Source organism: Perca fluviatilis, chromosome 15 (genome assembly GCF_010015445.1).
Source record: "Perca fluviatilis chromosome 15, GENO_Pfluv_1.0, whole genome shotgun sequence".
Taxonomy (NCBI): Eukaryota; Metazoa; Chordata; class Actinopteri; order Perciformes; family Percidae; genus Perca; species Perca fluviatilis.
The window spans coordinates 12375625-12386018 of NC_053126.1; positions in this window are offsets into that span (position 1 = coordinate 12375625).

Consider the following 10394-nt stretch of genomic DNA (forward strand, 5'->3'; position numbering starts at 1 on the left):
ATTACATGTCAAAGGTAATTCCTGACCTTGGAAACTGCAGTTGATTTTTATTTATTTTTTTCAACTTAATGACAACTGGGCAAAGTCCATCTGTTGATGAAGACCATGTCATATGATCAAACACAGCAGCTACTACATGAACCTTGCGAGGAGATTGTTTTTGCAACTGCTGTCTCCAGGGTCAAGAATGCACCTTGATCCTCAGCTTACAAACCAACACAGATGAGAAGACGTTGAAGTGCTCAGAAAAAAAATGAAAATGTACCGTTTATAATTCCATGACAACCGGGCAAATCCCAACCGTTGATGAAGATCATGTATGTGGTTGAAAGCCCCAGAACACAAATGGACCTTCTGACTTTTGTTTGTTGTTTTGTTTTGTTATACCTTTCTTCTATAAGAGAGGGATGTTTTGATATAACAAGTCATACTAAAATGAAGATAAGAGGATGATGAGGATGACTACACCTTTATATATCATAACTGTCTCAGTGTCTTTGTCGATGACGTGCACTCAAGGTGTAAAGAAAGGGGCCGAAATAAAGAAACTAGGCCAATTATCACTTATATAACAGGGGATTGGCCTTTTGTAAGGTTTCGGTAGCTCCCTCTACCTCTCAAAAGTTATTTAACAGTATGATTCCCATTAAAGCACTCAGGACCCCTGCTGCTAAACTCAAAGGCCAGACAGCCCATCTCCACTCTGAAGCTTTATGAAGTTCACAAACCCACTCCTCAGTAGATCACTGCAGATGGTGGGTCAGGCTAATAGCTGGAAAAGTAGCACAGACCGCCACTTCGCTTGGACTCCTTTGAACTGAACGGTATGCAGATTGAACAGGGGGGCAACCATATGCATGTTTCTGTGTGTATTTGAAAAGACTCAATCTCTCCGTGTATGTGTGTGTTTGTGTGTGTGTATATGTGTGTATGTGTGTGTCCCCGTCCTTATCCTGTCACAGCAGGGGAGAGACATGAAAGCCTTTCTACAGTGTTTGGTAATTGCAAAGTCCTCCGTTCTGCCTAAACATCATAAAAGACGACAACCTCATCAGGACACAGTCAAATCCAGACATGAACACAAACTGTACAGATGTGCACACACCTTTAGGACAGTTGACCAATCAATAGTCTTTACTGTGTAAAAGTACACAGAAGTGCGTGTGCGTGTTTCTTTTCCACACAGGCCTTTCTTTGTTGTGTGTAACCTTTTGATCTAAATGAAAAAAGGGGGCTTAGGTAGGCCAATGTGTTGGAGAGGGGAGGTTATGCTAAAAGGGTTAGAGGGGGGTGAGTTGCCACCTTTTCATGTTACCTCTCCTCGGTTCAGCTTTCTAACAAATGTCAACGCTGATAACAAAGCCTAATTTGCATATCATAATCCCCATCTCTCGAACTTCTGATCAGGTGTACTTGGAAGCACGGCTGTGTTCTTTCAAAAAGCGAAACAGATAGAGCGCAAGAGAGGGAAAAACTCAGTTCACTTTGAAAGCTGTTTGAAGTTCTCTGCCAGAGTTCAAATAACACTAAAACATGTGCATGGCATTGAGTGGCTGATTTGTATTAAAAAGAAGAAAGGCAGAGGGATGGAGGAATGAAAGGAGGTCAGAGAGGGGAGACTGGGGGAACTTTCTGGAGCTAGGAAGGCCAAAATCCTTTGGATATCGTGTCACTACACATAAAGATAAGCGGGGCCCTTTTGTATTCTATCTTTGAACTTAGACATTATGTGCTGAGTACTCTGACCCCAACAAAATTATATCATGCTTACCTCAAATTTAGTTTTCATGTTGTCTAAAAAAAATCTTTTTATGACTATTATTGAACAGCAAGGAATTGGCAATACATGTTGTCTTGATTTTCATCATCACAAAAGCAACTTCTATCCTTTGTGTCCCATTCAGGCTTCACACTAACAAACAGCTTAGCAAACTTCTCCGCTAAGCTTCAGAGGAGCTGCTGCTGAGTGATGGCAGAGCGAAAGAAAGAGGCGTGGATTTGTGGCTATGCTTGCTGCAGAGGTCAAGGTGTGTGTGTGTGTGTGTGTGTGTGTGTGTGTGTGTGTGTGTGTGTGTGTGTGTGTGTTATTAGCAACTCTGCATGTCATAGCAACAGATCCAAAGGTCACAGACCACCCCAACTGTGTGTTCACACACTTCATCATCTACCACCACACTGATCAATAGCGGCTGGACTGTTCATCCGGGGCACAGAGGGTTTGGATGGCTACCAATACACTATGTTTCTGCCTTCTTTCTGTCAGATACTCCTTCTTGGCTTGAACACACTGTTCTCAGCAGCCTATGGTTTCTGAATCCCAGTTGTGAAGACCAGACGTCCTTTCCCATGAGTGAAGAGGGCCTCCAGCAGAGTTGCTTCAGCTCCTCCGCATTCTCATAGTCCTCCGTTTGGCCAGAGTTGTAAAGCTGGGCCCTGGGAGTCGCCCGCCTCCACTCTGATCCACTCAGCCCAGCTCTGCAGCAGAGGCTATCCTGCCAGCTCCTTTATCCCAGCTACTGCACACCCAGGGCGGGCAAAGCCAGACTGACAGTCCCCCGCTGCCTCCGGAGCCTCCGTCTCATTTCCCCCTGTAGCCGCCCACCACCCCTCTCAGCTTTTCAATCTTCGAAGCAATTAGAAGGAGATCCCTTTCTTTTGTCGTCTATCCGTGGAAAGAAGAAAAGCGAGAGAATGAGAAAAAAAGAAGAAGGAGGGCCAAGTTGTTGGTGGTGGTGGAGCTCAGGCCTAGCTAGGAGCCACTTGTGAAGCCCTGGGTATTAGGACTCACATGGTTTGTTTGGAAAGGCTTCTCCAGGGGCCAAAGTGGGATTACGTTGCAGATTGCAAGTTCCCATGGAAGGGGCCTATACCAGCGAGGGCTTTGGTGGGTGGGTTTCAGGTTGGGGGCCATAGAAGAGGTCTTTATGAGTTTGGGGTCTGTCTGAATGAAAAGGGCCAACTCCCAGCATGCTAGCCCTCCATATTAGATGGACACAGAGAGGCTATTGAAGTTACCCAGACATCCCCCTTTATTTCTTTCCTTTTCTCTCCCTCTCTCTCTACTCTTGAAGGCTTAGCTGTTCGCCAGTCAAGAAAAGAGTAAAAGACTGTTCTGGAGGCTGAAATAAATCTTGTGTACATTTTTATGATGAAAATACCATCTGTGGTTTTGAGCAAACATCATATGATATGATAAATGCTTCAGTTAAGTTTCAACGAAAGTGTCTGACATTGAAGCCATGGCTCTTAGAACACAAGGAGATCACAGTGAATTTGAATTAAGATGGGATTTATTGTCTGAAATCATCTTTTCATATTATATCTTGATATTTCTCTTACAATAATTTAGTGTTGTGATTTTTTATTAATTACATACTTTATAAAATTTTGCAATTTTGGATCCCAACATCTCAGCAGAAATAATCAACTAATAGGACCCTATAAGAGAGGAAACAAGAACAACAGACAATCGTATGAAGAGAGAAAGTGGATGAGAAGGACTTGAGGGACTCTGGTGAGGCCTTTCAAGTTGCGTCATAATGTTATTTTTCTAATGTGTGATCAGATGCTGGAGAGCATCATTTAAAATTATCAAGGGCATAGCAGAACTGCAACAGAGAGTCATAACATTATACATATCAAAACGTGATTACTCAGCTTGAGTGCTGGAGCTCCATGTTTAGTAAAAACAAAATGAAGACTGGATTTTTCATTTCTATTTTAAAGGATGTATCCAACTTAAAATGCTCAAGCATGTCTGGGCCCATATTCTGATTTGGTGGTTTATTTTTGTTGATATTTCAAGATATAACAAAGTCAATGTCAACATAATATCGCCACCAACAGAAGTCTTTAACCAATATGCAATTCAATCTGAGGATGTGTTTTGAGTCAGTGTGGAAACTCTCAAAACTCTCGATACTCTCTCCACGCTATTGTTATTGCTCTTATTTCTTAAAACGAGAAAAATCACTGAACCCCATCATTCCTGGCACATCAGCTCTTCAAAATCAACATTAAAAAAATCAACATGTTTTTGTGAACTCACCAGGATGCATAGCATACATCCCCCAAAAATCTCTTAATTTATCCACTCTGATTTAACTTAAAATAGCATGTCTTCTGTGAAAGACACATAACTACCTTCTAGTGTTTAGCTTTTGGTACTACAGATTAGTCATAGTTTCCATTTAGTTTCCATCTAATTGTCAAGCAAATTTTAAGCGAACTTTTAAAATGTTTGCAAAAAAAAGAAAATGTGAATTAGAAGCATTTCCCTCAACAGGTTTAGAGCGAATAAACTAGGCTACGCAAAGCGTAGTTTCGTCACAAGTTGACGTTATGCACGGTTGTAGATTGCAAACCGGCTTGCTAAATCAAAGAGTTTAGAAGCTAAGTTCTTTGGCTAAATGGAGAGAGGTAGCATTGTACAAGTTGGCCACCTGTGCAGAATACAGGGTTATGGCAGATGGATTTGTCAGCATTTGTGTAGCGACAACCCGTGTGTTGCAGGGCCATGCGAATCAAGGAACTGTTGAACCAATAATTAATGTACGTGGCGGGTGGAACTCACGCACGCCAATAGCGCACAAGTGGAAGGGCCGGCATCCTGGATGGTACCCATATCCCGATCCTTCCCCCATCTCGGATACCGGGACTATAGTCATGTGAGTTACATGTTCGCTACGTCACAATTTATTTGGCAAAGCTGTTTCCATCTCCCATTTTGCGCATTAACTCTTTTTCAAAAAGGCAAACACCACCTTAAGGCCGGTTACACACTGCACGCGTCGCACGAGCGTGGCGTTTCTGTCCTACACACCAGAAGCGTGTCTGACGCGGCGCTGCTCCTGCTGCTAGGTACAGGGAGGGCTGATCTCGGGACATAGCGCCGACAGAATCAAACTCTGATAAATGGGTAGGTGGGCTGTTTGTTTATAACAACTTTGTGTAGCTGTAAAGAGCCTATATAGCCTATCTGATGTTGGACCGTCACTCACACACACACTACGTTGTTATCATAGCCTATCCTACCATTTATATATAGCCTACTGATTTGATTAAAGCAAGACAACGTCGGCAGTATTGACTGCAAAATATGTTACAGAATATTTCGTTCTGTATGACAGGTGCAATATTTGAAAATCTTTTCTCTGAAATTTTGTATTACATTTATATCTACATTGATGTCAAAACCTAGACTTTCAAACATCAAGATCAAGGTCATTTATTAATATGCAATCATGTCTAAATGACATATAAACATATTTTCCTATTCTATTTTGCCTGGAAACGCTTCCAACACGCTCGCGTCTCGCGTGAAAAATAGGCGTAGGTTCTATTTCTAGCAGGCACGCGACATGCCGGCAGTGTGTAAGCTCTAACCTGTTAACATGGGAGCCGAAATATAAACGGACACGCTGCTGACACGCTCACGCGACGCTTGCAGTGTGTAACCGGCCTAAGTGAGCGTAAAAACTATTTAACTAATTTTGCCGTTTCCATCAACATTTTCTAATGCGTTACTTCAAAATGTGCATAAAAATACGTTGATGGAAACATGACTATTGTTGCTTAAACAATTTGATATGTGATGTGCAATTGAGTACAGAAAACTAGAATAAATAATGGGTCACATCTAAGGCCACAGGCTACAGTTTCCTAATCAAAAAGCTGAAAGATCAAAACATACTAGACGGTGATCTGACACAATGATATTCATACCCTGATTTTTCTCATGATTTACTGCACCACATATTGAGCCTTTAGCTTCTTCAGTGTAATTATAATCATAGAGCAAAAGAAAAAAAACTTTTGAAGTTATGATGAGGACAATTCACTTAATCTGACTTAATGCTTTTAGATTTTGTAAGAGATGTTCTTGTTCAGGCTAAGTATGTGTGTGTGTGTGTGTGTGTGTGTGTGTGTGTGTGTGTGTGTGTGTGTGTGTGTGTGTGCACCAAGGAACCCACCACTAGAACTTCTGGACAAATTGAAGCAGCAATTTATGAATCAGCATAATCGCTCTCCAGCTGTCTCCCACCCCTTACCCTCCTCTCCCTCCTGCCCTTCAATCTCTCCTGTCACCTATAGATCACCCTCCAACCCCCCCAGTACTCCACCAGTCTCTGTATGCAGACCAAACAGCCCCTCGCTCCCCTTCTACTCTCCCCCAACCCCCTTCAGCCATCTCCCTTTGAGGTGTGCCGCCGCAATGCATAAATACATAAATCTGGTGTCAGTGTATGCATTAGTGTGTGTGTGTGTGTGTGTGTGTGTGTGTGTGTGTGTGTGTGTGTGTGTGTGTGGTGGGGGATGTCGACATATAGACGATGGGCCGGCAACCCCACAGGCAGACCCCTTTCATGTGGCATCAGATCACAGACGCTCACAGTGTTTACACACCAGACCCATCCAGACCCCCCCTCTCTGCCCCAGCCGTGTCCCCTAGAACCTGTCACCCTGGCAGGGAAAGCTCGAGGACAAAGGCTGGGAGTCAACCTGGAGGTGGTGGTGCCAGACTGGCTCTCTGATCTGACCGACTGCCACAGACCTGATGGGAGATACAGCCAGAGGTCAGAGGTCAAAGAAGCCATAAAAAAGCCAGCTGACCCCCTCTAGTTTGGCGCCATCTCAGCTGCCCTCCCCCAAACAGACGCTTGATTTAATGTTGTATAATTACAGGGATTTGAATGTAAAGTCATTGAACTTAACACGGGTACTGAGCTCAATCTGACAGAAGTCACGCCACCAAAAGGCATCATTATTCAAGCGCCAGCGTGTGATTTTAATGGGCGAGAGAGTCAACTTTCACAAAACACTTTTATATCATTACCATCTTCAGATTACACATTTCTCAGAGTGTCACACAAGAAACTAGTGGTAATGGATGGTTAACGGAAGGATATGAGGGCAATGATGATTTTGGGCAATGAGTTATAGTTTTAAAGATGTATCTTTCAATCAGTGCACAAAATCTCCAATCACGACAGTATGAAGATAACATCTCCACACATTCCATAAAACAGCTGAATTCAGCTTAAATTTGTGCTGTAACAACCGTGAATCATTTTCTTCCCTCCTTAAACAAAAAAAGGTAAGAGGAAAGGAGGCAAACGGAAAAACAACAAAGCTAAAGGAAGCATCCTGCTGTGTTAAATTGGGTGTGACTACGAACGATTCGGAGACCCTGAAAAGGATGGGAAAATACACCCACACACATGCAACACACACACACACACACACACACACACACACACACACACACACACACACACACACAACAAAAACAAATTAACATCTAAAATGCTCCGGTTCGTTTCAACTGTTCACTTCAAACCGTCATCAGGCCTCTAATGGGGGCCAAGTTCAAAGCTCCACTAGACTCCCGCTGCTTTGCTGAGATGGAGGAACAACACATTCGGCTCCCTCTCCCTGCCTGTGTTTGTTTATCCTTTGCTTTGCTCTCTCTTCCCTTCCTGCTCCCATCTCTCTTTCATTGCTTCCCTCCTTTATTTTTCATTCCGCCTCTCTTTGAGAAGACCCCTCACTTTATTTTAGCCTACACTTCAACTTTTATCTCTTTTTCTTTGCCCGTTTCTTGCTTCTCTTATTTTATTTTCAATATTTGATTCTAAGGTACATTCAGTTCTCTGCAGCCCTTTTTGTCATTCGTCGTTTTTTTTGTGTCTCAATCCCGCTTTCATCACATACTCCAGTCTTTCAAATTTGACAGACATTGATCAGTACGCAGGAGCAGGGATGCTGTTCTAGTGCATGTTTGTTCAGAAACCCTGGATCCAAACAGAGCCTTGAACAGCACACTCTCAAAAGACAACCACTGGTCTGAGATAGACAGTTGCTTGGCACTGCCCTGCAGATATCTGCCAGGATCAAAAAGCCTTGCCGTCTCCCCCTCTTTCTCTCCCTCTCCCCCCTTTTTTCTTTCGAAGATGGCACTTCCACAAATGTTTAACTCCAGCTATCTACTCATTAAGAGGTCTTCAAAGCCTTCCATTGATGTAAAAGCATCCATTTGAATTTGTAATCACCCTTTGCTGTACGACTGCTGCGCTCAGCGAAATTTCCCCCGGATTTTCTGATAGCCGGCTCAAAGAGCTAACAGCTCGTTTTCTCCTCCCTGAGTAGCGGGAGAGAGAAAGAAAAAGACTTTATCAAACTTTTGGAAGCAGAGAGGTGTGTATTTGTGAAGGCCTTGGGTTTGTTTATATATGCTGACAAAGAAAGTAAGAATATATAAAAATTCACTCTGCTGAAAACGCTCACAAGAAGATAAGAGCAGCGAGAAAACCCCACTAGAGCAGGATAAGGTTTATTTGAAGATTAAAGTTCTGTCGTCATCATAGAACAGGCTTTTTTTCTTGAAAGGCCTAGAAATTGGTTTGTCTATAGGGAGTGCCTTTAACTGATATTGCTTTTAATGGTAGGTATTTTTTTTAACATTCCACCGCACAAACTTAAAGGTGTCTGAGGCTGTGAGAAAACACACTTTGCCCACATGATACATTTTAAAAGAATGTCAGGCAATACATTCTGTAGCGACCTGCATGCATATTTAGCTCAAACACCCTGTGTGTTGGTGATGATGGAGAGCCAAACTCTGTCACGCCATCATGGCACCAAGAAGAAGAAAATACTGAAAATAAAAGACAGAAAAAGAAGAAGAAATCCATCAGATCCTTGAGGCAGAAGAACATACCTTTACATCTGGATTTCCTCACAGGAAGGAAGTGTTTGAAATCTAATACATAAACATTATTCCCCTTGGCTCGCCAGTTTTCCCTTCACCTGCGGAAAAAACAGGCTCTTCTTCTCAGCCACTTTGGGGAACTTTTTCACAACATAGTCCTCCTTCAGTAGGTTCAATATGAGGGCTGACTGGGATTTAGCTCCTGCCATGTTTCATCAAACATGTCTTGTCTTCAGCCTTCGCAGGCCTGTCTGTCAGTCAAACAACTCCTCATAAATAACACTATCCTCAGGTTTCTGCTGCTGTCTACTGAAATGTTGGTATGGAATGATGAAGTTATAATTTACTGTTGAATTCTAAAGACAACTGCTAATGCTAATACAATACCACTTACATATATTACTGCTGATACTCACGCAATGCTAATACAAAACTAACATTAAAAGGAAAAATATGGTTAATTACTGAAATACATTGTTTTCTTCTTTTCGGTTAGGGTAACATTGTAATCATCAAGTAAGTGCTAAGGTCTCAGGACAACAACCACGAGCAGTTAGAGGATTATTCAAGTTTGAAACAAACCTTCAAGCTAATAGGATTTAGGAGAGGAAATAAAGGGGAATGCGCAGAAAAAAAAAAACCTGTCCAGGGTAAATTTCCATCACTTTAAAATGTTACATGAATGCAATAATAGGAAGGATATAGTAGGGATTGAAAATTATATTAAGCTTTGATTGTAGTAAGTTTATTCTAACTCATAATAATGCTAATATCCGTGTGCACACATATATTAATGCTAATGTTAACAATAATTGGAATTCTAGTTTTGATTCTAATTTTAATACTTAAACACCAGTACTCAAAGTAATGCTTAAAATAGGCCTAAAACAAATACAAATATGAACACCAGTGTAAATACTGATGTTCTGTTGGTTAATCTGTAAGAGATGGACAAAAACTAAAGAGTGTGTGTGAGTGTGTGTGTGTGTGTGTGTGTGTGTGTGTGTGTGTGTGTGTGTGTGTGTGTGTGTGTGTGTGTGTGATCTAATGGCAGATATGTCACCAGGACAATTGACTCCAACCTAATTCCTTCCTGATGGCCTTTTCTTCAGGCGCAGATGGAGACTAGGGGCTCTTGACCTTTGACCCGCACCACTAAATCACATCAGTCAATGGCTGTAAGGGCCACAGGGCCCCAGGACTTCACCAGGCAGATGGGCAGCTGCCCACACATAACACACACACACACACACACACACACATTTGTGCACTACTCTAACACATACACTGACACAACCAGACAAGTATACAGCCATATTTTCACATCATATGACACACATAAAGACACACGCACACAGGTCAATACACCTTTCTTACAGTCTTGCTTTCATACACTTGCAGGGACACACAGATTTATGTGTACACACACACACACACACACACACACACACACACACACACACACGTGTTCTTTTAAATCGGTGTCTAAAGTGTTCTCTGTCATCTGTGTCCTTTAAGTCAGCCACATCACAAACTTTCTCAAGCTCTCTCCTACACTTTGTTTTAAACTCTTCTCTGTGATGTGGGATCTCTGTTTTTACTGACTAAAACACAGACTAGGAGAAAGAGAGAATGAGAGTAGTGTCGGCAGCTAAGGGAAAAAAAAGAGAGAGGTAGACAGCCA